Source organism: Andrena cerasifolii, chromosome 7, assembly GCF_050908995.1.
Source record: "Andrena cerasifolii isolate SP2316 chromosome 7, iyAndCera1_principal, whole genome shotgun sequence".
NCBI lineage: Eukaryota > Metazoa > Arthropoda > Insecta > Hymenoptera > Andrenidae > Andrena > Andrena cerasifolii.
The window spans coordinates 8,853,866-8,875,117 of record NC_135124.1 but is presented as its reverse complement, the minus strand read 5'-3'; the positions used below and the strand labels follow the sequence as shown (position 1 = coordinate 8,875,117).

The 21,252-nt window shown below is 40.6% G+C and overlaps 1 protein-coding gene across 2 annotated transcripts in view; it reads right to left on the bottom strand.

Moving 5' to 3' along the window:
- Window positions 1-21,252, bottom strand: part of LOC143371745 (terminal nucleotidyltransferase 5C) — a 158,894-nt gene that overhangs the window by 32,502 nt on the left and 105,140 nt on the right. The window lies entirely within an intron of this gene.

Sequence of the window (21,252 nt, the reverse complement as noted above, 5' to 3'; positions counted from 1 at the left end):
CGGCCGAATGGTGCAAGGTGGCTCGAGGGCCCTGGAGGCAGAGGCGCTGGAACCTGCGGGTGGTTTCGACAGGACTCGCGTGTGCACTGTTGCGGGAGGTAAGTGACGCTGTGTAGTCGAGGAAAAGGTCAGCTGAGAGTGAAGCGTGTAATGGGTGCTTGAGAAAGTCAGTGATCCGCGTGCACATTCTGGAAAAGAACCTTGATCGATATTTTACAGCGGAGCTTAGTTCGCCAATAATTTCTTGAGAGACAGCGGCATGTTTCTTGAGGCATGGAAATATCTGAGAGCGCTGTAACGCGTACCTACTGTGCCCGTATGCCTGGCTTTTTGCAATGCTTAGCGTTGCGAGAACAACCGAAAGCACGGTGTGGGTGTAATATTGTATAAACAAAGATTTCTGATGTTTAATCGGAGGATGTATTATGGCTTGCAGAGATGTAGCTATATGAAATCCATAGGGAGTTACATTAACAGCGCCTTTACAGAGGGTGGTCAAATAATTATACTCAAAGAATTGTCTTCAAAATCTGTGAAAGTCGTGGCTGTAAGATTAAAGTAATAATGCATGAATTTTATTGTTTTTCATTTACTGATTATCTGCGACATCTGGCAATAGTGTGAGTAATTTTTCAACATATAAATCTCGTTTGCTTTTAAAAGGGCGGGGATGAAATTATTGCAAATAAGACAGAAATAATGGAGAATGTTATACTCCAAAACTGCACGAAGTAGCCACAGCATGCACCGAATTCAAGCCGTCATAAAAGCTAAAGGCGGAGAAACCAAATTTTGAGTAATTGTATTTTTCTTACAATACAGTCTTAAACCTATATAAATGAATTTAATTTGCAATCTTAAATACATATACTAGTATTAAGAAATAATATTATATCATTAAAAACGAGACATCTATTTTATTCCATCGCTTAAACTTACAAAATATAAACCTTTTTGTTTGAGTGTAATAATTTGGCCACCCAGTGTCTTGCAGATGAATCAACAGCCCAGGAAGGTCTTCAGCATAGTTTTTGTACGTTAGTGCTATAAGCTGGCGAGGTCTGCAGGAATGTGGCCGAATAAGTGCCGCACAGTAATGAGCAGCCGAGAACGCATTTAGTGGCTGGTACCCTGAAGAATACTCTTTCACATACCACTCGAATGTACCTCAGGTAACTCACTGTTGTCTACGAAACGCAATACTTATTTCCCTTCAAATCTCTCAAGTCTACGTAAGCATTGAACTCCACAGACCTTGTTCATTAAAGCGACGAAGAGTATTGAAAAAAGAAATGGGCATCGATACTTCTAAAGTGTGAATCTAGAGAACAATACGAATGAAATAAGTACGAACATAGATCCCACGATACAAGAACGTAAGATCTGCTCTTGTTTTTGTTGGTGAAGGGAACTGGCAGGTGAATTAGGAGAAAGCGTTTAAAAGGGAAGCACTTAGAGCGCCTGCTTGCGCAGAGTTCCTTCAAAATGCAGGTGTAAAATGTGCGAAAGAAGGTCCCAAGGGGAGAGGCACAGATCTGAATTAGGTTGAAGAACTCGACGCAGGTCCTACTTGGGAAAGTGAGAAGGAGCCTTAGAACACATTTGCCAGCATCTCTGAACACATATGTATCTCTCAGGCGTGAGCTATTCGCTGCCGATTCCTTGTCACTCCCACATCGCCTTCGAATAGTAACCACGGTAAGTATTACACCCACGGTGGAATTAATGGCTCGTCTTCTTTTTCGCTGGCTCGCAGTAGCTGGCGAGCATTAAAGCGGATTACAAGCACGTATCGTCTCACGCTATTATTTCAATATTGGCTCCGTAGAAAAGCTCTCCGTTGATTGCATCTCCGTGCGTTGTTCAACGCGCACGCACCACATGCACACCGCGTACGAACAACCCTGTTTCTCTACGGCGACCGAGGCGCTTCGAAGATTAGAAAAGCCCGACGAAATAGCGCTCTTCGCTAAGCCAGCTGGCGCGGTAATGCGTCGAGCATGTTCCACTGAATCACCAGCGTTGACTGCTCCTGCCAGACAGACGAAAGGGGGTGACTGCTCGATAGGACCGTAAGACTCTTCAGAAATGCCTGTTGACACTTTAAATGGGTCGATCTAGAATTCTTGACGCACCACGCTGAGGGACGGTTTGCTCAACATGGCTTCCTAGTCGTCGATGTGGTAAAACGCTCAAAGTGATCAGGCTCTTGTTAATGTATAACCAGGAATTGCAAGCGATAGGCGGTCTGAAGATAAAGCGCGAAGTTTTAGGTAGGCGATGCTTGCCACCACCAGTGGCGGATTTAAGGAAAATAGCCCGGGTGGCAAACGTTCTGGGACACCCTGCATACATAACAGAAGTACAAATAAATCTACGCGCCTGTGATATAAAAATTATGGGGGGAAACTTATAGTATTTGGATAAAATCGTCAATTTCTCTTGTTGCTCTTCACTCAGATATAACGATCTGACGAAACAACGCGGGACAAAACAGTTTTACAAAATAAGACCCTCGAAAATTGTGATGTTTCTCTAGAGCTAATGGTATTGTACTTCCTTCGTGTATAATTATTTAAAGCTTTACTTCTAATTTATTAATTGCCGTTTTCCAGAAGTTCATCACGTATCTCTGCGCGGTAGTACAGTGCCAGTGCAGCGTTTACCAAAGTCAGGATGCACCAAATTGGATTCCGAAATGTTTTCGTACTTGCACAAAGGATAAAGGGCGAACTGTACCGTGGCAATTACCGCCGAAATAACCTACCGCACTTTCGACCTGCTCTTACGTATCCGAGGTTCGTTTCTCTGACGTAAGAGCAACGGAACACAATAGGCACGAGAAAGAAGCTTCGATGACGAGAAAAAGGAGGACTGAAGGGGGATTGATGCGAAGTTGTGCTGAAACGATTACGCCCTGAGAAAAAGACGACAGGAAGCCACCAGAGATTCCACCCTTGCTTTTACCTCTTATTCCCGTTTCGTTTTAACAATTTCAACCGAAATACGAAACGATTGTTCCACTTAGTTCCAACGGACTTACAGTAAAATTCTACTCTTCAGCCATTTTTGTCTTTCAAATATTTTATTACCAACGACAATGTAACCCTTCGACTACCCCAAGTTTCTGTTCAATTACAAGGCTACATTTCTTTGCTGTTGCTTAAAACGCGAGAAGCACAAATGTATATCCTTTCCTATGGCCCATCTTTTTCCAGAAACGCAGTCGAAAAATATATATTTTCACATAATAGGTAGTAGTTATTGAGTTAATAAATTTTTATTTCAATTTTTGGCGAAAAATATTCAATAATAGAAGTAATAATAATAAAAATAATAATAATTCTATTTTTATCTATTTACAATAAATTACTCATTTGTTATCGGATTTGCATCGAATGTACATCAAACGAAGTAGTTGTTTTTACATATATTACACATCGTAACTTAAAGAACTGTCAAAAATCGAGCTGCATCCCTCTTGCTGCAAGATCTCCAATTGATTTATCAACTGAAAGTTTTACCAATAAAGCGGGTTTTCAACTACGTAATTGATTTTCAGGGAAATTTGATCTTACATTGATTTCGACTTCTGAATCCTACATATGCAAATTGCATGCGAATAATCTTGGCTGTGCGGTACGCGCGACGTGTTTGCATCCGTGATCCAGTGCACGTGGTCACCCACCCTGACGTCATTGGTCATTGATCTTGATCGTACGCAGGTATCACGTATCGTTCATCTCTTAGACTGGTTTCCCCATATTTTTAGTATCGTCTCTCCCTTGCTCAAACTTTCCCTCTCAGGGCAGAATATCCAGCGCGTTCGGCAAATTTTATTTCCATATAATTAATTGAATCACTGGTTCTTTCTGTATATCAAGCAAGGATGACTTCGCTAGAATTCGCGGTGGATTCACGCGAGTAGTATCGATTCGGTTTTGTTTACCGCGAGCAAAATAACCAAAGGAGAATTTGCATGAAACCGCCGTCTCAATCCACTGTCGCTGAGACTCGAAAACGTTCGTCTCCGAGGCAGTAATATCCCTCAATCGTTAACGTCGACGCGGCGATGATAAAGTACTATCGTTCGCGTTCATTAAAGGAATGTTCATTCAGAAAACCTAACTCCTGTGACGGTAGTTGCCATCTCAACTCTTCTCCACTCTCGTACACACTTTACGACGCAATTCTATTTCGTTGGTGCTATTGGAGGCTTATTGTTAGTGGGAATGAAATAGTTTATGAATATCGTACATGGAAAGGCAACTGTTAATAATAGTCACCTCGATTGCACTTTGGATTCTCACTACTACTTTCCTACACTTTTATACACGCTTCCAATTAAAATCTATATCTCGATATCTTCGTGGGTTTTTCTTAACTCAAAGTAACGTTTACTTTAAATTACTCGAATGCCATTTCTTGCGAGTTCAAGCGCAGTAAAGTATAGGTATATGTATGAAGGTATACCTGTTGCGAGTAAAGTTATAACAATGTAAAAATATTTTTCCAGTGAAAATATATTATAGCAATAAAAACATTTTATAATAATATCAATATATTGTTGCAGTAAAAATAGTTTTGTTAAAATATTTTATATTTTATAACAATATAAAAATGTTTCTTATAGCAATGTCAAAATATTTCTTCAGTAAAAATATTCTTTAAATAACTTTAACATTATGAATCGCAAAAAGTGGCATTCGAGTAATTGAAGTAAACATATGAAATAGTAGTTCTGTTACACATACAATTCTTCATAATTTCACCTTCTCTCTGCTTTATTTTCATTTCACTGAATCGATAAACATCTTGTGTGGTTAAACGAAAGTTTCAGTTATGATGAATATGGTAGCACGGAACACGCTAAACTATTGCAACTCTTATCTTTGGCAATGCATATACAGATGTGGAAGAATCGCGTGACAGTCACTGAGCGATGAATTTCCCCGAAGAGAATGGATTTTGCATTGAATGTGCCAGAGAAAATCACAAGTGGCCATAAATGTTGCGTCTAGGCGGCAACCCGTCGCGCAGACGCTAGACGAACAAGCTGGTCGTTAAATCAGCAATTATATGGCGTCGAGGGTCCGCGATGTCAGGCGCCTCGCGACGGTCGATTATTTCGTGCGAAATACGAGCCTGGCGACTGTCGCCTTCGAGCTTTACAATGACGAAGCTGGATCCGTTTTCCGTGGAATGATGACGACGAGGAAAATAGTCATCGACTAGAGAAACAGACACGATAAAAGAGATGTAGAAGAAGGCGAGAAGGAATGACGACGCGGAGTATCGTATAATGGAAGGGAAACCCCAAAGGAGATGCGACGCTATAGAGGAAACGCCACGACCGTGTCGAGGTTAAGCGAGCCCTTGCTGGCTTCATCGTTGTACTTCGCAGCTGGAGATGCAAATACTGTCGGCACCCCTCTTTTCTTATAAACGGTGGAATACGGTTAACGTTATAAGAAGCTTGTAGCTGCCATAGAATCTGGGTTTAATCATTATCGAAGATTAAGGGGATTTTTTTTTTAATTAAATATTAAATTGTATTAATTTTCTGGCTGGCGATGGGCAACCGTCCTTAGAAACGCTCTTTAATGGATTTTGGAATATTTGTATTCTTCAGGAATTAATAAATTAAGAAATTAATTGAAAATGCTACACCTCTTGAAAATAAACAAAATTATTTCTCTTCGTTTCAAAATATTGTTACTTTGACTTTCCTCAATCAATGAAAAGTTAAGAATTTGTTCTGAATTTGATAACGAAATATTGGATGGCAGTTTAAATGTATTTCTTCACTCACTGAGCACACTTTTCGCTGCAATCTATTTTATCGCTTTATATGGTGCCTGTAAGCTTCGTCGCGCACGTTCACGATCCAAAACGCTCGTTGACGTACAGATCTGGGGCAAAATCTACAAGTGGTTGCACCGCCTCGGGGCGTACAATTTTCTGGATCACTGATCGATTTGTGAAGTAGATCAATAAGGAGACTGTTCGGACGTAATACTATTTCGTCTCTGCAATTCCTGAAGAAACTTTTAACGAATATCTGCCTCTCTAATGTATCGCCTAGTAGTACCACGTAATAAGATAATCACAGTTTGGACACCGCCCCTGATTATTCTTTACTGTTACTACAAGTAGCCTAATATTTAGTATTAACATTACATTTCATAGATGCTTTTCAGCAATTTCATCGCTAAAAACTCAATTTTTAAAAAAATCCAATTCCTGGGTATTTCGTACACGATTTTTGTAGAATATTGAAACAGATCATGGACAATTATTTCTAACACTATTGAATATCGTTGAAGATTTTAGTAAGCTAGAACTGGTAATTATTGTAGGTACATCATAGGAAAGAAATTTAAATATACGATACGACGAACCTTCGATACTGCAAATCAGTATCGAACTGATAGGAGCGTTACTGTTTTAAAGCGACGTAAAACGGAGGATTTTTCTGAATGGGTGGTTCTGCACGCTAGATGCTTCCATGCGCCGCGTGTACTCTGGGACTTGAAGTTTCAAACCGAAGTAACTGATTATATAATAGAGGAGAGCTCTGCCAAGACGACCGCTTTCGATTCTCCCCTCTCGCTGGCACGTTCGCGTAGAATTCACGATCACGTGAGGGAGCAATCACGTGATTCTGACGCACGGAAAGAAAGTAATACATACGCATTCGACCGATTTTACCACACTTGCATCATTGTAACCCATTCGATTTGCAACTACTCCATCTGGAATGACCTATGAATCGAATGCCCCACAATCATTCGATCCATTCCATCATCCGTTTTTACTAACCTACGCCAACGTGTTATTTTCTACTTTCTTTCGGTCGATTTAATAATTACTGCTGCTTTAATTAACCCTGAAAGAACTTCTGGGGCCCAGCCTCACCCACTCGTATCTCTTGATTCATTTACAATTTTCTTCACTTTGTTTAATTATTTTTTACCTTGGTGGTGTGTATAGTATGTTAAAAATAAGAGGATCAAGTGATGCAAATGTTATCAAATTGGAGATGATTGTAAAAGCAAATTTACGAAATTAAGATTGTTGCTTTCGAGACGATTTTCAGAGAAGCTTTCCCTTTTCTTTATGTAGCACGATTTACTCACATGAATTCGTCAATTGGACCCATCAATTATGACTGTTAATTATAACTCTCAAAAATACCTATTTCCTTTTTCATTCATACATTTATTTTACCCCGTGGATGCTAGACGTCATTTAATAGAACCATGATGAAATTTAAGCTCGAGAGGGGTTTCGTATTATCTTAGAAGTCAAACTCGGCTGAAGTCATCGTAGGGTTAACGAGGTACTGTCGATCGCCGTATATTAATCTTCATTCTTTCTCTTTCCATTCGACTCGCAGTCGAAGACCAGAAGAGAAATGTGAGTTGCGATATATAACTTGCATTTGTTCCGCTTGAAATCGTGATCGATAAAGTAGGTCGTACTTCGCACATTAATCTAATCGATATGATTTATTCCGTGAATAATCAAACTTCGGCGGCGAATTTAATTAAATGCTTGAACGCGTTATTTGTATGCATTATCTGCCGAAATGATTAGTTTTTAGGCACAGAAAAGTAGCTTATGCTTTTACATAATTCTTACATCCAATCACCATTCAGGAATAGAAAAATAATTATGGATCGACTCAATATTTCCAATTGAGTTCGACTGCCTGATACATGGTCGCACTTTCTACTTAATCGTTGATTTCTCTAATATTTCAAAGTATGATCTATTCTGTTCAGAGTAATCATTGGGTTTCTAATAAATAATAGTAATAATAAATGCGTTTTATTCCATTGATTAATTGCGCACTATTAATTAATTCTAAGGTTATGGAATCTACTTTACTACAATGTATTTCAAAATTGGGAATAGAAATTACTTTTTTTGCTTCCTTTGGATACCACTTTCCAGGCTCGTTTTAAATTTGTATTTTCCCTCACTGATAGTTGAATAATGATTTCACGTGACGTACCTAGAGTTTCTTTGAATCGACATTTCTCTTTTTATATTATGCCTGCAAGTAAGTATTTATCTTGAGGAGACATATTTAGGCACGTTAAGGACAAATATCCCTCTAATTAAAGGTTAAAAATAAGAACGAGGCTTGAAATATTGGCAGATCATCGCTTCGGGGGTTCAATCTAAATATATCTCTTTCACGCCTATATTAACGTAGTAATTAAGTTCTGCGATAAGTGCAATGCCGTGCAACGTGGCCACGATTAAAAGTTATTTATAAACCCCATTCAACGGTTTGTAACAACGACGTGTAACTCGATAAATCACGCTGTTGGCAATGACCAGTTTGTACAATTACCAAAAACGGGAGGCATTCATATTTGGAACAGTTAATTTCTGAGTATTATAATTTTCCAAAAGTGGAAAGAAGTGTGGGAAAAAGATTAATTTTAGAGAGTCGTTAGTGAGAATTCAGGAACTCTATAAGTTTTCAGAGTTCTCACAAAAAGTTTCCAGAGTAAAGTTACAGAGTTTTAAGAGTTTCTTTAGAGAATATATAAAATGTATTTGGGGGCTGAATAATTTAGAGTAATGATAGAATTTAATTCTATCAAGTTTTGATACCGTTACCACCTCTTCATAATTAATTATAATTTACGATAAATTCACTTTATTCCTCAACCACGTTAAATCAAAATCGTTTCAATTGAAAATCAGTTACTATAGCCATTACTATAAGTAAAAATGTCGATTAGATTCTACGCACAAGCGGAACCATACGTAGCCATGCAAAGCCGGGCTGCGGCTTAATTTACGAAAACCATCGTGATGGGAAGCTGTTTCGAAACAGTAAACCGTGATTGAAAGCAACTATGCGATGGCTCTATGACGTAATCAGCTTCCAATGAACGAAGCACCTCGCGTTAATGGCACCGTCAAAGACTTTGCGTTCAGCTTCAGTGAAACAGTGGCTGAACTAGCAATTACAGCTTTCAAGAATGTTTAAAATTTTAAATAGTCGCGAAACAGCGAATATCCCAAAAATAATAATTCTCTGTTTGATACGAACTTTTACCTTTCGCAGTGATTTGACCACGAAATCAACACGGAAAATCGACAACTCGAACAGATAATGCACACATGCAGCCGAAACGTAGATGATGTCATGCGTTTATCACAGTTTCGATGGCGAAAAATTCATGAGCCCCTGATAGCAGTGCTGTCAAGTGAAAATATTCATATTTCATTACACCTCCACGCGCGAAACGGTTGACCTTTTCCCGTTTTAATACACCTTTCAAGTAAAATGGCAGATAACATACACCGCGTCTTCTCTAAAGCATAGCGTAGGTACACTTAAAAATTATAATAGGTACACTGAAATTCATCGAAAAAGCTGTCACACATTAACCCTGTTACAATTCCGGGTTTAGCTCTTATCTCTGACAAAGCACTACTTCTGTGCGTGGTAGGTATATTGTTCTCGAATTCTTGATGCCAAGAAAATTAGAAAAGAAACTAGGATTTATTGCGAACAAGGCAATGCGGGATTGTGTACGTATTAATTATATTACCAATGTTTGTAACGGTGAATAAACTTCGTTCTTTTTTTTGTTGTATTTTTTACACTCCTGGACAAAAAGATAGCACGCGTGCTATCATCAAGTACTCGAGGCTATATTCCAAATTCTTCAAATTCAATGAATGGTACACAGGGTGTCTCTGCAAGAGAAACTCCTCCACGTCCCTCTTCTTACCACTGGTACTCCGGCACGGAACCAGCAGGGAACTGATAAGTGTGTTTAGACCTTAAGATCTTCCAACGAAGAGGCAGAAGAGTGAACAGTTGGCGCGAGAGCACTTACCGAACGCTGCTTCCAGTCAACGCTAGATAAGGCTAATGATTCTGGGGCTTTGGTTACTTATTAGCCATCGTAGCGCTCCACCGAGACAAAGCCTCGAATATGAAGTAGCATTCGAGTGTCCTCGTGCTGCTAGCTTACGCGCGAAGAAGACGTTATCGCGCGAGCCAACGTTTCGTAACAGACATTGACATTACTGCAAAAGGGTCATTTCCGTCCGTATCCATGGATCATCGACCGCTTTTCATCGCGCGTACGCGTTCGTGCAAGCACGTTAGCGATCTCTTCACGGTCGACGCCTTTCCCGCTCGAACGGTGGCCATCGTAGACGCACACGCGCCCAGTGGCACACGCTAGGCTGAGAAAAGTCTGCTCTCGTGATAGCGTTTCACGCAGGTGAAGCTAGTAAATCTAGCCACCTAGTCACGTCGCTGATGTGCTCGAAAGAGTCACGAACGGGGTGGTAGCTGATCCTTTGTCGCCATTACATAACTGACTGAAATAGGATGTAACGCGACTACGAGCAGATTTGCAGGGTATTTGCGGAATAATGGGTGGATGTTGGTATCGATCCTCAGCCGAGTGCCACAGCCGAGGCACTAAAGGCGCTGCAGCTTTGCGTTGGATTGGTTTTGGGGTGTTCTGAATACCTGATACGAGTCCGAAGTAGAAATCAAGAGGAAAGAATGCAGGGGCAGAGGGTAGAAAACGGATAAACCAGAGCACAGGAAGGAACGGAAAAATAAAATAGCAGAAGATCAAAAAAGACTAGAAAAGAATAGAGAAGAACTGAGAAACAGAAGAGCGCTAAACAATGAGCGCTTGCAGATTTAAATCAGATGTCAAGTGATGCTGATGAAAAACACGGACGCAGAGTCATTTGCGTGGAAATTGTTTAGGAGTGATATCATTAAAAACGAGGCATCTTGTTTCGAGCCTCGAGCGCCTGTAATTTTTGAAAGACTAATTGTAAAAAAGGTACTTAAGACAAAAGTTGCGTGCTTTCTACTGTAGATTATGAAAACAATTGTATTTACATAGGTTTTCATTAAAAATGTTGAAATCACTTGCTTGGAAAAGTAATACGACCCTTAAAAGTTTGCTACCATTCTTCAGAAGCACCTTTGTCATTAATAGCGTTGCACCCGCAGTGCTTTTATCGTTCCGAAATAGCACTGTGTCGCGTGAAACGCATTTAGCCGGCTCGTTATTTCCAGCACGTATTCGCGATCGATCGCTTATCTCGTGAATGCTGGTGGACTCGGCAAACGTAAGAGCGTGTGCCGTACTCCAGGCCCCCTGCGCCCCGCTTGTACGCACATCAAACGATAGATCGCATTATGTACGACCGAGTGCCACAGAACGTGACGATCATTCAGAAAGCTTGCTAATCGATTTTCATTCAACACGCATGTATGTCCCCACCCTCGCTTCTTTTTTTCCATCTTGCCCGTTTATCGCCCAAGGGCTGCTTCGCGCGAGACACTTCAGTGGCTGGGATATGTTTGCTATGTAAAGGCAGCGCGAGCTTGAAAGGGAGCGAAAAATAGTAAGAGATTGGGGGAGCGAAAAGTAACAAAAGATAAGAAAAGGTGGTGAGAGAACGAAGAGTAGAAATAAACAGAAGATGTGAAAAGGTAGCAAAGATATCAGATGATATTAAAGTTAGCAGAAGGTAGTAAAAGGTAAATAGAAGATATTAAAGTTAGTAGAAGGTAGTAAAAGATAAATAGAAGATGTGGAAAGCTAAATATATATGTAGATGAGGGAAAAATATAGAGGAGGGTAAAAGATAGCAAAAGGTATCACAGGATAGAAGAGAGCAAACGATAGCAAAAGGTATCAACGGATAGAAGATCGAAAGACAGAAGAAACTAAACGCTAGCAAAACATAGAAAACAGGAGAACAGCACTATGTACCTACCGAGGCAGCTCGGATACTTCGAGATACTCCTAGTTCCCATTTGGAGAACATGCTTCTGGGAAAGAATTATTTATCCATCAAACAAGTTCCCAGCCCCGGTGGAAAAGAATAGCAACAACGAAAATTCACGTCCTGTTGAAGTAGGTATGCAGATGCATTCGCGGGCATATGCATATTCAATCGAATGTCGGTTTACCCAAAGCCTCGTAGCTATCAGGAGCCAGCGTCCGCGTAGTTATACCGCGCGGGGGAACACACGTACTCTCGCGTTTATTGCATATTATTCGTCAACGTCACTGACGTAGCACGATAATCGGACACTAAACAGGTGCGACAGATCGGCGTACAGACAATGTACGACACGTGTGGATCGATTTCGACAACAGATGAAAGAAAAGGATGCTTAGAATGGATCCACTGAACATGCTTCCAAAGAGTATTCCGTTGACAACGGTCGGGTATATAATCGAGTATGACAATTAACTGGAAGCTTGACGCAATTTGGAACACAATGGGAACTTATTAGTTCGTACATCTTCAGCTGGAATCTCTATTATGAGAACTTCGATCTTCTAAAGTGACTTCAGTTGTTAGTGGAAGCTAGTATCGTTCTACGTTGATTTGGCGAGGTTGGCGTAGTAGTAATTTTAGTTATTGCAACTTTGCAACTTACTGTCACTTCGGAATAAGGAAATACAGATGCAAGTAATAAAAGTTTCCTTGAAGTTTCCTGGGAAATAGAAGAATGTTAGCTAACTTATTGCGCGCAACTGTCTGAAACTTCAAGTCAAATGCACAAACATTTTTATACACTTTACTCTTGCTTTTGGAACAATAACTTTTCGTAGTAAATTGTCTCTTAACCTGCCTAAACGAGAAACGTTGTCAGGAAGGACTGATAACTCTACTCTCACCACTTTTTACGAAATATTGCGCGTACACTCATTGAAGTTATGTAAAAAAAATAGACACGTTCTCAAGTAAATGCGAGCAGAGTGAACCAAACAGTAAGATTCTTTAACAAACAATAAACACACAATTATATTAGATCGGTGCAGGAAGTTCGTCCGCGTTGTTGCACCAAAGTGTTTATTAAAAGTAGAAGTACAATATTACATGCAAGTATTTTCCTTCGAATACCTATGACCTTTTGCCACTTTTCTGGTAAAAGTACAAGTAGGTGCAGACATTTCTGTACAGCTAACATCATCTACGAATTTTCACACTGTCCTAATACAACATATTTATATTTTGAACCTATCGTGCCAGTCAAAGCTTGAACCCATTCACAGCCATATTGCAGTCTCTCGATCAACAAACATGTTTATACGCTATCTTCCATTACACGTATTAACGATCGGAGCATAGTTTCAGTTGGTTAGAAAGGCATATCATAAACACAGGTGGACAGGAACACGGGCCAAGGAGAGTGCATTGCACTAGCGGGAACACGGAACAGTCAATTGTTCCTTGGATAAAGTACTGACAGCCAAGGAACGGCTGGTCTTAGAGGAACAAGGCAAATACAATATCGTTAGAACGAAACACGATACAGGTCATGAGAGCATCGCGTGTCGTTGCGTTTCAGGCAGAAAGAATAACAGGCCGCCGAGTCACTGGCCTGTTCTACTTCGGCCAGCCTTTCTTTCCTTTCTGTCTCCTTTTCCGCGTGCCCCAAAGCGCGCGCAGGCTAATATTCTATCCGCAGCACTGCACGATGGGGTTAGATTCAACACGTTAACTGTGGGGATTCTTTTCACGGACTTTCGTATTCGGGGGTATGTGTCAGTTGGTACTTTACAGGTGTAGGATGAATTGGGTTTGTGAGTTTCTCTGCTAAATTCTGTTACTTCGATGTCTAAGAAGTTTATTGATATCTGTTTCAAGGAAAAAAGTGCAAAGTGGCGGAGATACCTTCTTGGCAATGAAGGTTCAGTGAAATATGGTTCTCCTGGAAGATACAACGCGTAGCATTGTATATTTGTGCAGGGTGTTCACTGCAATGGTCCACAAATTTTTTTAGTCAATCACGATAATCTGACAAAACAAATTGTTAACTGTAATTTATTTGTATTTTAGGAATAATGCAAATTAATAACAAACAATAACATTTCGATAATACTTTTTTTATAGTGAAATCCAAGTTCATATTAAGCTTTGTTTTGTAGGTGACAGTAAGACGAATTCAACGAGTATTATAATGTAATATTTTTATTCGTAAGAATATTGTATTTAGAAGTCAAAATGGCAGTAGTTGAAATATAAGAGAACGGTCAATGTTTATGTGTCCCTGCTTAATCAGAGTCTCGATAAAAATCGGCTATGCCGAACACACTTTAACTATTTTCTTCTAAGCAATTCAGCGACACGAGCAAATAGACGATTAAATGCATTCGAGTGACGATGGACAATTTTTAGGCAATATCTCCCTCCTCCACCAAAATTAGAATTTCTTTTGTATTGCGAAGCGATTAATCTACATCGTAGAAAAACTTCAAATGGGACATCTGTCTTGCGTGGCTTCGAGTATCATAAGGAGAGACGTGTTGCATTTTGCGCCATCGTTTTCGACGTTGTCATCCGTTATAGAGACGGAAACGTGGAATTGGAAATTACACTCCGCGCTTCGAACGCGCCGCGCAGTTGTCTACGGTTACTACTGACGCGGGGTTTCATTCAAATCGAAGCACCGTAATGCATTTTCACGTCGAACAGGTCGCTACATAATACAAGAGAGAAGGGGATTGCTCGCTTCGTAAACAACGCATCAAAGCAAGGTGTTGAATTGTTTCAGCGTCGCGAGCACATTGTGAAACGCGACACTTTGGGTTTCATTTTACTCTTCATCGTGTATGACAAGCGCGATGCGACGGATCAGCTGCCGTTTGTAAAGTAAACGTGATCACTTTGCCGCAATAGCTCCGAAGACATGCTCCTAAATTCGTTGCGTTATCAACTGGATGAATAAATTGCAACTCGTTCAGTTACAATGAAAAACAATTAATTAATTAAAGCAGGTATTATACAGTTTTCAAAATAAAAAGGAAAATTGGGTGTGAGATCTCGAAGTCGTTTTTTCTATGAAGGAAAATGGTCGTTAAATAATACATGAACCAGAAACAGATGGAATATAAAAATCCTCGTTTAAAGGAATGCGGTTACAGCGTGCGAATTTGAGATTATACGAATACAATTGCAGTGGGATATTTTCAGCGCAGATTAACCTTATCTTCGAAAAGTTTATCTCGCCGAAAGGACACCGCAAAAATGGTTCACACGCTTCAAGGAGAGCAATCTTCACGTAAAATAAAAAGGGAAGAAAGAAGCTACCAGAACGTGGTAACTGTTATAAAAAAATAAAATACTTTAACAAAAAATCGCACCGTCTCATCAGACAGTCCACAAGTGGATAAAAAAGGATTATCAATCTATTCACTGCAAAAGGGTGAAAATGATGCTGCCAAAAAGTCGTCAAGAGCCTCCGACTTGTCCCAGGACGCGAGAAAGTGTCCACGCGCGAAACTCACCGCGGGACAACCGGAGAAGTCCCCAGCAGCTGATTACGCAAAGATCCCTTCTAATCGTTAGCCCGGTTTCCGATTCTACAGCTTAATTATCGAGCCGTAAACTCGCGGCGCAAGAAAAGGCAGCGGGCAGGAGAAGGGACGAGTGTGCCCGTGCCTCCTGGTCACATAATGGATTAAACGAAGTCGAGAGGCTCGGGAAGTTTGGTCGTAATTAAGCGCCGTGTGTTACGTCGTCGTTGCACGAAGCTGCCAATGAGAGTAAACCAGCTAGACGACGGATTCCGTGGGCCAGTCGACACGACGTGACACTGGAATCTCACGTATGACCACCATTTTATTTATTAGCATGCTTCCACGCCATCGTCGATTTATCCTCAAGCCTGTATGACACCGCGAGATAGGAGGGCTCGTTGTATGGAAACGCTTTCCAGATTTTTTGCATGCTTCCCAGCGCGTTCCCGCGTGCGTGCACGTATCCTGGCTGGCATTCCCCCGCAAATCACCTGATCTCTATGACTTTTTCTACGCTGGACGACGGCCACTTCAGCTGGCACGAGCATTTCCGCGAAATGCGAGTTTTCTTTGGATTAGGCGGGCTGCGAGATCGCGTGCTGTGGCGAAACACCGCTCCTAAACCAGCAGTAGGTGCATCTGTAGCTTTCTTTATTTTAATCCCCCGTGGGGGTTATGTAATCTTCTTGTAATATAAAATTATATTTTCTTCGTGGAAGTGGCAGCAGTAAGAACCAGGCAAGGGTTAAAGCAGGGAACTCTGATTTTAGAATTTGTGTGGTAGCTTGAGTGCTGGTAGAATAGCTTCAAAATGCGGGGAATTTAGAGACACATTTATTTAGAAATCACTATGCTGAAGATTCGGGTTAAACGAAATTTGAAGTCCTCCTAGTTGTAACGCGGATAACATCGAAATAAAGAGTAATAGAATGCTCATTGTACGAGAATTCTAATTTATGCACGATTCGACTGATTACATTTGAACCAAGTTATGCAGAAATCTAGCAAGAAGATACAAAATTAGTAAGGATTCCATAATTTTGTGATCTTTATTTTGCAAAAAACTACCAAGTCGTAGTTCCATTTTAGGCTTAAAAACAAAAGCTACAGAGAAGTTAAAATAATATTGATTTTACTACTCACTATTAAATAACATGCTAAGAAACATTGTGACACGATAAGAAAAAATAAAAAATACCTAATAGAAATAAAGCTACTTTTCTTTGATAATTAAAATCTTCAAACTAAATTTACGTAATTCCAGATCATTGGGGCTGGTAGCTTTCTGCATAACTTGGCCCATTTGTCACTGTCGTAGTAGTGGATAAGACGTGGATAATGCAATGCAAACACGCGGAAATAATACACGAAATTGTAGGCGCAAGATTGTAGGTCGTTAATAGATATTCCAATTAAATGCTCATTACTGATAATTACACGTGCAAACCTAACAAGTTGCGGTTACTAATGTTAATTAAAGAAGACTGTTCCTTATTAATGATAACGAGAACTGTAGTCTCAGAGATACTGATCAGCTTCGTCGCGATTAAAGTGGAAGAGGTCAAGCGCGGGTGCAATTTTAAACCTGACCACTGGCCGAGTAGTTTCATTACTCCTATGGTCAGACGCTACCTTTTAGTCGAACCGCTCTGTGCTTTCCTCATCTCCGTAATTCCTCTGCATTATAAAAACCTAATTCTTCCGCTATCTTTAATACAATTCCTGCTTTGAACTGAAATTGAAGCTCAGACATTTCATGCACCAGTTCAAATAGTAATAATTCAGGAGACTGAACCAAGCACTAAAATATGCATATAAAATGATCAAATAAAATATTAATATCTCTTGAACAACGGTCTCTCATATCACTCTAAGTTACCTACTTCAATAATTTAAAATAAATTTTCGCTACACAATTAATTTTCAATGGAAATTATGCCTATGCGTCATTCATTCTTATCAATCTTCCTTCCGCATCCAATTACTACCTTGCTGAATTAACACCGAGACGAATTAAGAAGCCGTCTGTCCAGTTAATAAACTTAAGGTATTTAAATATTTGTTAATATTGGTCAGTAGTAAATCTTTGCATCAAATACCGATTCAATTTTCCAATCGCAGAATCGTAAAGCAGATCGCCCGAATTACAACAAACCCTATAAATTTCCCAGCTCGGCTCATCAGAATTCATTCGAGTAAAAAAGAAATCTCGCGCAATTTCTAGCAACTATTTCTGCTAGCGTCGCGATAAAGAACTTGGGCGATAAAAATGTCCCGGGACGTTTTTATCGTGCCCAAACAACAGAGACCGAGTCTTGTATATCAAAGCTCCAATGACCATCTCTGTTTCGACAACCGAGGAAGAAACTTGTCGAGTCGGCGGAATTCTCAACTTCCACCGGGATAACATATCGACCCTGCGCGCCGCGCCCGTTTAAAGAGGCAAGTTATCGTGAAGTCAGCGTACAGGTATCCGAGTTGTTTCGCGACATGGGACAGGTTCGACCGACGCGACGGTGGCGAGGACTCGTCACATGTCATCGTCGTTGCTAACGTCATTCTGAGAAACGTTCCCGCCGCTGACGAACGATTCTGAGGGCTGCGCAACAGCCGGCGACCAGGAGCGTGCGCAAATACCTCTCCTCGTCTATCCTAAATACCAGAAAAAGGTCACGTTCGCGGGGGGCAATGAGTCTAAAGTCGGGCTACCATAGGAATAGGGACACGACGACATTGTTCAGCGAATGCATCCTCCACGGATACTTTCACGTGGTCTGACACAGAACACGGTGGCGGTTCTCGCTTCTCTTCTCTCCTATGTGTCTCCTCTGCTCTCCTCAAATCTTTTTTATCACTCTTTTGTGCTCCCCTTCTGTGTTCTATGAGTTCTCTGCTCTCCTCTTCTTTCTTCTATCACTCTTCTGCGCTCCTTTTCTCTTTCCAATCACTCCTCTGCTCTCCTCTCGTCTTCTCCATCACTCCTCTGTTCCCATATCCTCTTTTCTATCACTTTTCAGCTTTCCTCTCCTCTTTTCTATCACTTTTCAGCTCTCCTCTCCTCTTTTCTATCACTTTTCAGCTCTCCTCTCCTCTTTTCTATCACTTTTCAGTTCTCCTCTCCTCTTTTCTATCACTTTTCAGCTCTCCTCTCCTCTTTTCTATCACTTTTCAACTCTCCTCTCCTCTTTTCTATCACTCCTCTGCTCTCCTCTCCTTTCTTCTATCCTCTCCTCTCCTATATCACTCATCAGCTCTCCTCTTTTCTGTCACACCTCTGTTCTCCTCTCCTCTCTTCTATCGCTCCTCTATTCCCCATTCCTCTCTTCTATCACTCCCCCGCTCTCCTCTTCGAGTCCTCCGACCCTCTTGTTTTCCTCGGCCCCGCGGAGTATGTCGCTCACTCGAACACAAAGAAAGTGAACGCAAGCCTCAACGCAACCGGGAAGTGGCCTGTTTATGCAACATGATGTCTCTTGCATCGCTCCTTATGGAATAACTTGCTGGCTGTGGTCATAAGCGACCCAAGGTATCGCACTCTTCTTGCGTTCTCTTCTTTTTGGCGCGATATTCTGCGCAGTAAATGGGTACCTGTTCTTATGCTTCTTCCAACAACTACTCCACAGACCCTGGTTTCGTAGAAAATTGACGATAAGATTGGCAGTTGTAAGAAATTCTACAAGGCATACGTGGCCTTTATTCATGGACGTAGAAGAATGTGGTCATTTAAAAATAAGTGTGTTTTGCTAATACATTAGAGTTATTCGTGTTTATAGTTGTTAAGCGTAACGCGATAGTTGATAACGAAATTACTCTGAAAAGGGAATTTACTGTCTTGTCTCTTTTGTAGACTTACTTGGATAAATGTCCCAAATACTGCCAGTGTCTCTATTACTTCCACTTTATTTATTTTACTTAAAGAGAACGTAACATGTAAAGAATAGTGTACAATAATAATAATAAGAAGAAGAAGACAGTTCCAATTTAATAACAAATTATTTTTGTACGCTTTTCTTTATACATTATATTTGTATTAAGTTAAATAAATCAAGTAATTTACAGTAATAGCGACACTAGCAGTAATTGGGACGTCTACCCTACGATATTTCTGGATAATCATATGTTCCCATTATTGTCCCCGTTGCTGGGTTATTAGACCAGCAAAATTCCACCAAGTACAAAGTATTTTTCACAGATATAATGATCGAAAAATAAACCGTTTGTATTTAATTCTAAATTGCTGTAATCTCTCCTCTTGCCCCCAATTCCAATCATCTACTACATGACAAGTAACTCCCTCTATTTTCCTCTCAGATACATCTAGTTCCTCTCCTTAGAGCAATATAAAACCCATCGAGTCGCTCCGTCCTATTGATACAGATACGTTTTCACTTTACCATGGCAAGCCAGATCCGACCATGTCCTCGGGGAAATTACAAACTAAAACTAACCAGCGGGTATAAAAGCTGTAAAGTACATAGCCGTACCCTTGAGATCCCTGTCATAACAAAAATACGCTCCAACTTTCAGTGCTACAACCCTAAAAACCAAACTCTCATTAATTTCTAATGCAATTTCACAGCAGAGCTGACATGTTAAAAGGCTCCGTTATAATACTAAATCATCAACGAACCTCGATCGCAGTTAAGAAATAAAACTACCTCGCTCCACGTTCTCCTCAACGAAATGTATGTATCTCCGTAACACCATTCCTCACTTTCACACCAACCCCCTGCCAAACGTAGAAAAGAGATGGATCCTTGCCCAATATGGGACGGCACTTTATCGCGCGATCCGCGAATATCAACCGTGCAAATCTACAGAAGGTCCATGGACCGTCACGGCGCGATCTACGGCGAAACGTTACGCGCAAGAATTCGCGATTGACCGTATCCTCGGACCATGTTCTCCTCGACGGGAGAAAAAGCTGATACATGGTTGGCGCATCGTTGATACGTACGCGCGGCGAATTTCACGCAATATCATACGTCACGAGTCGGCCTTTTTACGCAGCTTTTAAGGAGCGACGGTAATTACCTTCGGGGGGCGATTTATCGCGAGCGAGCGCGCGCGTAACGTCTGCCGGCGCGGCTCTCGCTTTCGTGAATCTTCAAGAAAAACGAGCTCGCGCCGAGAAAGGCGGTGAACGTAACCTCGAAGGGTCTCAAGGTGGAAACGCGAAACGTCTGCAGGACGAAATTGGGTCGCGTTCCGCTGGATCCTTGATGGCAATTGTGTGGCGTACAATCGGCTTAAAAGTATCGTAAGAGAACGAGGCGCTACGCGAGGGGAGAGGTATGCGATCTTAAGGCGGATTCACACATATCAGTTCGCGCATGTCAATGGTAAAAAAAAATCGTTACCCTGTTTTGGAATGGAGCAGTTTATGCAGCACTTGCCCGTGCCAATTACTGACGCTGATGCAAACAGTCCACTGACTCTGGTGCGTGTGAATCCGATTTTACAAGGGTAGTGCACAAGGTTTGAGACACCGATTTGGATCCCTTTTTGCAGACGCTATCGTCCAGAAATACACGATCATTTGTTATATATATATGTTTGATGAGAGGGAAAATAAAATAAAACATAACTTAGTTGATTATACGGCTTTATAAAATTGCTAATATTTTTTCTTATTATATAAATATTTTATATAATATTTTTGCTAAACCACGTTCTTTAGACACTGCTATTTCATGTAAAATTTACTTTTGCTTCCATTCTGTTCTTTTCCTTTGCACCATTTAAGGGGTCGTTCCGGTTAGCGCGCCGAAAAATTCAGCGATTTTCAGAAATTTATTGCGAGGAAAATTATTATCGTATATGGAATAATTTTTTTTCTATTTATTAAACCACATTTCCACTGTAAATAAAAAGTATGAAAGTAATGAAATTATTGTTTTGCAAATGCTTTTGAAAGTGT